This window comes from Fukomys damarensis, unplaced genomic scaffold (genome assembly GCF_012274545.1).
Source record: "Fukomys damarensis isolate Sample0158 unplaced genomic scaffold, DMR_v1.0_HiC HiC_scaffold_35, whole genome shotgun sequence".
NCBI classification, from domain to species: Eukaryota; Metazoa; Chordata; class Mammalia; order Rodentia; family Bathyergidae; genus Fukomys; species Fukomys damarensis.
Genome location: NW_022900947.1, coordinates 20,166,915 through 20,172,783, shown reverse-complemented (window position 1 = coordinate 20,172,783; position 5,869 = coordinate 20,166,915). Strand labels below are relative to the sequence as shown.

Here is a 5,869-nt window from a genome sequence, read left to right as displayed (position 1 = left end):
TTTTTTTGTGCTGGGGATCAAACTCAGGACCTTGCGCTTGTGAGGCAGGTAGTGGAAACACTGAGCTGAATTCCTGGCCCTTTTTTTTTTATCTTTAACTTATTCATTCTCCCTTTTTCCTTCCTGGGACTTCAATTGTATGTATGTTAGAACTTAGGGTTTTCATAAGCAACTGCTATGTTCTCTAGTCTTTTTAACCATTTTTCCTATTTATGTTTTACTTTGAATAATTTCTGTTGGCATTTTTGCAAGTTGACTTTCTTCATCTGTCTCTAAAATACTGTTAAGTTTAGAAAAAATTTATATTGTCATATTTTTATTTTGGCTATTTCTATAGTTCTTTTTCTGAATTCCTCGTCTATTTATGTAAATTAGCCAATCTTTCTGGCCATATAATTCATGTTAGTCATAGCCATTAAAAAATATTTCTCTAATAATCTCCCATCTTGGACATTCCTGAGTTTGTTTCATTACTTGCTTTCTCAGGTAAAACTGGATTTTTTTCACCTTGTTTTTTGTGTGGCTCATAATTTTTTATTAGATGTCATATACCATGTTAAAAAAAAGTGAAGACAAAATGAAATAATAGTTTTGATGAAAATCATCATTTCTTTGAGCCACCATTAGATTAAGGAGATAAACCTGCTCTAGTGAAGAATTAAACTGAATTTCAAGGTTGTCCTTGCTCTTACTGGGGAAAGCATGCGTCTGATTCCCTATTGGTAGAGTACTGTCCCCTAGTGGTTAGAATGGGTGTGTGCATCCAAGATGGCTTTATTCAGTGTCCCGCTCTACTTTAGTTGTGATACATCTTGGCACAACTACCCCGAGTATCTCCAAGTCTTGTTGGAGACAAAGAGGACACACCCTGTGTTCTTGATCAGTCTCAGAGTTCAGCTGACCTTTTGCACACGGGTCTCAAGGGCAAAGTATCTTCAGAATTCATTTTCCTTATCCTTGTAGCAACCAAACTTTACCTATATATCTGTGCTTGATCTTTAGAGTTCCTGACTTTTCTCTCAGCCATAAGGCATAATATTAAGAAGTGACCACAGCCAACTCCTTGACTCTCACTCAGGGATAATTTGTTCTGCCATTTCCCTAGTGGTAGTGGCTTTTTGAATCTTAGGATATGATTTATTATCCCTTCTACTGAGGTAAATGGATTTCGTTTCTGTCCTTCCTCAAGAAGCAAAGGAGTTTTGCTTAAACTCAATTTGTTGGAACGTGTTAAGCTCTTGATTCCTCAGTATCCTATAGCTTTTACTTATATGATAAAAGAAGAGCTTGGGAAATAGATGAGAATCTTTGTCTGCCCCTCTCTGACAATCACTATTACTTCTAATGGAAGAAAGTTCTCAATGCTCTGATGGCCAATATCTAATGTGGCCTCTGGTGGAAGGCTCTGGGTAAGATATTTCCAGGTGGGGTGGTACACACCTGTGATCCTAGCTCTCTGTGAGACTGAGGCAGGAAGATAGCAAATTCAAGCCCAGCCTGGGCTGCTTAACATCATAGCAAAATAGTGAAACCTCGTCTCAAAATAATAAATAAGGAGAAAAACAGACTGAGTATGTAGCTCAATGTGAAAGCCCTGATTCCAACATGCAGTACCAAAAAAAAATGTGAAAATAAATATGACTTTCCTTTCTACTATTCAAAACCAACCCTAGTTCACACTTGGGCTTCTATTTTATCTTTTCCATTAAATTTATTGATACATACTTGGGCTTTTAATAATGTATTAACATTTTAGTCTATTCCTGGTTAACCATTTCTATGGCGGCAGATGTGTCATTCTTTTCTCTGTCAGAGGTGAGACACTTGGTGGTTCCTTTTCTCATGGACATTCTTCTTGGATCTTCAGTCTCCTTGAGGTAGCCTCAGATAACAGATTTTGTATACTATCATATTTTTCTCACTATTATTTGCAGCTTTCTCTATACTATGTGAAAATGAAAGTCTCAAGAAAAAAATTTAATTGTTATTGAAAACAAAAGTAGAAATCAATAACTAAAAGAAACTAGAATAACTCATTGTAACTAGAACTAAGTACAATAGCTAGTAGCAATTAATGAATAAAACTAATAACTAAAATTAACTACTTAATTTTTAAATTAAAAATATATAATGAAATGGAATAAGTAAAATGTGACTACAAAGAATAACACTTTAAAAACTCATATTGATATTCCTATTGTATAGAAACAGCCATCAATGAAATAAACCATTAGAGAGAGAGAAGGGATAAAATATATAACCTACTAATTTGCAGTTCTTGATAATGAATTGATCTTTAACTGTAACAAAAATTCATGATACACAGATAAAACACAATCACATAATTTTTCTCAGCAGTCAGTGGTAATGTCTGTGTTAAACAATGGAAATAAAATTTTTTCTCTACCAACAAATCTTTACTATTATTATATTCACTAAGTCCTGGGCTTCATATTTAAAGTTCTTGATGTATGAGAACACAACAGAAAAGAAAAATAATTCCAAAAAGTCTTAACTTAAATAAGATCAAGGCTTATTTCTAGGAGCGGATAAGTTATTTCTTACCTATTTGATTCATGAAGAAGCAATGTGGTTGCATAAAAATTTAAATCTTGTTGCTTCAAAATACGGAAACAAAATTTAAATAAACAAATATAAGAAACTATATAGAATAGTGATTATAAGAAAAATCATACTTCACCTGTGTATGAAGAAGTGGATATTTCTTATGAGTATTATATAAATTACATTTCATGCTGTTGAGTAGTTTTAACCAAATAATTTTAAACTAAAAGGAAATGGGAAAGTATCATAAACCTCAGAAAAATAATGTTAAATTTAAATGAGCTTCTATTTTACAGACTTAGGAGAAAATATTTTAACAGTATTCAAAGTTTTTGTTCCTTATTCATCATTAATTCAAATGTATCTGTGGACCAGAGTTATACCAATTTGGCTTGATTTATACCTACTTTGTAGAGTAAATAAATTATTTAAATCTGTACTACTCACCTATTATCACCTGTGTGTCTGCTATAGATTGAATGCTCGTCCCCTCTAAAACTCATTTTGGGGCTCAGTTGCCAACACGATAGCATCAAGATGCAGAGTCTTCAGAAGGTGGGTAGGTCATGAAAGCCATGTCTTCACCGTGAGATTAGTACTCTCAGAAGAGCTAGAGGGCAGCAATAAGCCTTTTTCCCTTCTGTCCCTAGGAGATAATAGCATTCAAGGCACCATCTTGAAACCAGAATCTGAGTGTTCAGACACAAAAGCAAGCACGTTGAAGTCTCGACAGCTGGTGTCTCTCAAGGTGTCACAGTCATTTGGAGTGTCAGGGCTGTCTTTCTTCATGATATCTACCATCACCTGAAATCTTTAGTTGGTATCAATCAAGGTGCCATTAGCAATTAGATGGCAAATTCAAATTGAGGACTATGAGAAGAATTTAATAAAAGAACAATTTTTAAAATTTAAGGCAGGTTTAGGAAAGCCATTAAGAAATAACACAGTACCTCAGACAGGGCTAAAAATAGCAGAGTTCATTTGCCATCTTCAGATCTGTAGGGGCAAATGTTAAGAAAAGAGGAAAAGGCAAATGTTCTTTGCTAGTAGCTCCATATCCAAAAGAGGGTTTCTGTTCATAGCCATAGACCTCTGGGTGCGTTTATATATAGCATCTATTTTTATTGTATAGAGAATTTTATGTGTATATTTCAACAACCAAGATCTTTAAATATTTTGAGTGACAGGATATGACAATAGATAAACAGTAGAAATTATAAATTAAGCAACATATGAATATCTTTGTTATATTTAATAGAAAAGAAGCATTTTACATGTCCAGCTGTAAAGTCATCTCTGAGCACTGTACATCAGGACTCGTTTGTCACATGGGTGACAGAGCTGAAAGTGTGCAAGGGAGAAGTACAGGCAGATATGCTCATATGTAGAGTTTGATTATGAACACTGACCATACTACAAAAATATATTTTAATATAATTAAATAATAATGTGCATTCTTGATAGTAGTTTAATGCTATACCTGCTAAAAGTGTTAGGTTTATTTTACAGAATTGTTCTGCATCTCATTTAAAATTAAACATTTAGGAAATACAGTATTTTAATTGTAACTCTGCCAAGTTCTAATACCCCAGGTCAGGTGCCATTTTTTAAAGAAATTTTTCTCCCATGAAAAGCTGGGTGGTATGTCTTGCATTACCATGATTATAGACCATTATCTGATAAAAGATATATTCTGTGCTGAATATATGTATACACATAAAAAGACTCTTTGAAAATGTATTAGCAAGGACTAAAGTACAGCAAAATAAAGGCTGCTTTCAATTCTGAGTGATTTTGTAATATTTGTTCTTTATGCTTCTCAGTTTTCTATAATGAGCATATGTATTTTTAAAAGACAAGCAGGAATTGTTCTTTTAAAGAAGTCATGGTATTGAGTGCTTAAGACAAATGAGCCCACCCTGGAGGGAGTTTAATACTATAAACTTTGGAGTGAAGCTACAAAAATCAAAACTCAATTTTTATTATATCATGATAATATACAAAGCATAAGGAATAAGATAGAATACTAAAATGTCATTCCAATGGTATGCATGTGTCTGTACAACATAAAATATGCATTTAGAAAGAGGTAAATATTAATTGACTTCATCTATGTCCAGGTTTCCTTTTCCTACAAAAGTATCCTGATTCTCCATTAGAAAATTCACTCCTCCCTAATGAACAAAATGTCATCTCAATAAATTAATTTGTAGGAGTATATCTTGGTTTAGCTACCCTATTCCTCATTTCAAACTATTTGTTTTACAAATGGCCATTTCACAGATTATCTTAAGTACAATGAAATGTTTTTAGAGATCTCTGAGGATCAGGTTGTCTTACTATTTGTTGTTTTTGTTTTGGGCTTTTTCTTGTTCCTTTTTTTTTTTTTTTTTTTTTTTTTTTTTTTTTTTTTTTTTTCAAGTCTTTTGCAATTGCAATTGATTTAAACAGCAAGGAATGAAAGTCCAGGATACAGCAATCTTCATCTTCTAGACAATGTGGGTATCCACTGCTTACATCGGCTCATACTGCAGAAACAAAACTGAGCAGTAAGATAGAAATCCAAAATCCTCCTCACATCTTTTGGTTATTTTTAATCCATCAAGCTTGAAATTGGACAGCTCTACCCCTTCTTGGTTCAATTAAAACCAAACCATTTTCTTTATTATTTATGTACATTTGACTAAATATCTGTTACTAAAAAAGCACAGTTTGCAGAAAATCTATTAATTCTTATGAAAGAATATGTCAATTAGCCTTTATTGACTTTTTTGATGAACATATTATTGTTTTAAGCAATATGTCTTTTATTTAATGTAGGAAATGCAATGAGTTTCTGCCTCATATATATATTTCAGGCCAATAATTGCACTTGAATTATTTTATTATTGGTTTTAGTAGGTTTGTTTAATAGGAATCAAACCTAGTAAGCAGTGCCATCTCCATAATGGCAGTTATTTTATAAGCAGTAAGTTTCATCTTTGCTTAAATAATAATAAAAGACTATGTATCTATTTCTATGAGTTTTTTTTTTTCAGCAAAGTCAGTGCCTTCAAGTCATTTTGAAGTGTGGAAAACTTTGAATTTATGAAATATTTATGAGATTCACATTGGAGCCACAGTGGCTCTCAGCTGTGGCTACAACATACGGCTCATAAATTGAAACAGGTGTGAGAGAACAGGTGGGCATGCCAAGCATGGGAAGGACTGGAATTTACTGTGAGGAAGCAACAGGATAAAACACCGCCATTGGCATGGAAGGCAACTTGCTGAAGTGATGAAACAGCCTAATATAAATACACAT

The 5,869-nt window shown here is 33.1% G+C and overlaps 1 long non-coding RNA gene across 1 annotated transcript in view; it reads right to left on the bottom strand.

Moving 5' to 3' along the window:
* The window catches only part of LOC104851297, a 20,775-nt gene extending 17,369 nt beyond the window's left edge, over positions 1-3,406 (bottom strand). Inside the window, exon 1 of the long non-coding RNA XR_777172.3 lies at positions 3,013-3,406. This is a non-coding gene — a long non-coding RNA (uncharacterized LOC104851297). The remainder of the gene's footprint in view (positions 1-3,012) is intronic.
* Between the last annotated feature and the right edge of the window lie 2,463 nt (positions 3,407-5,869).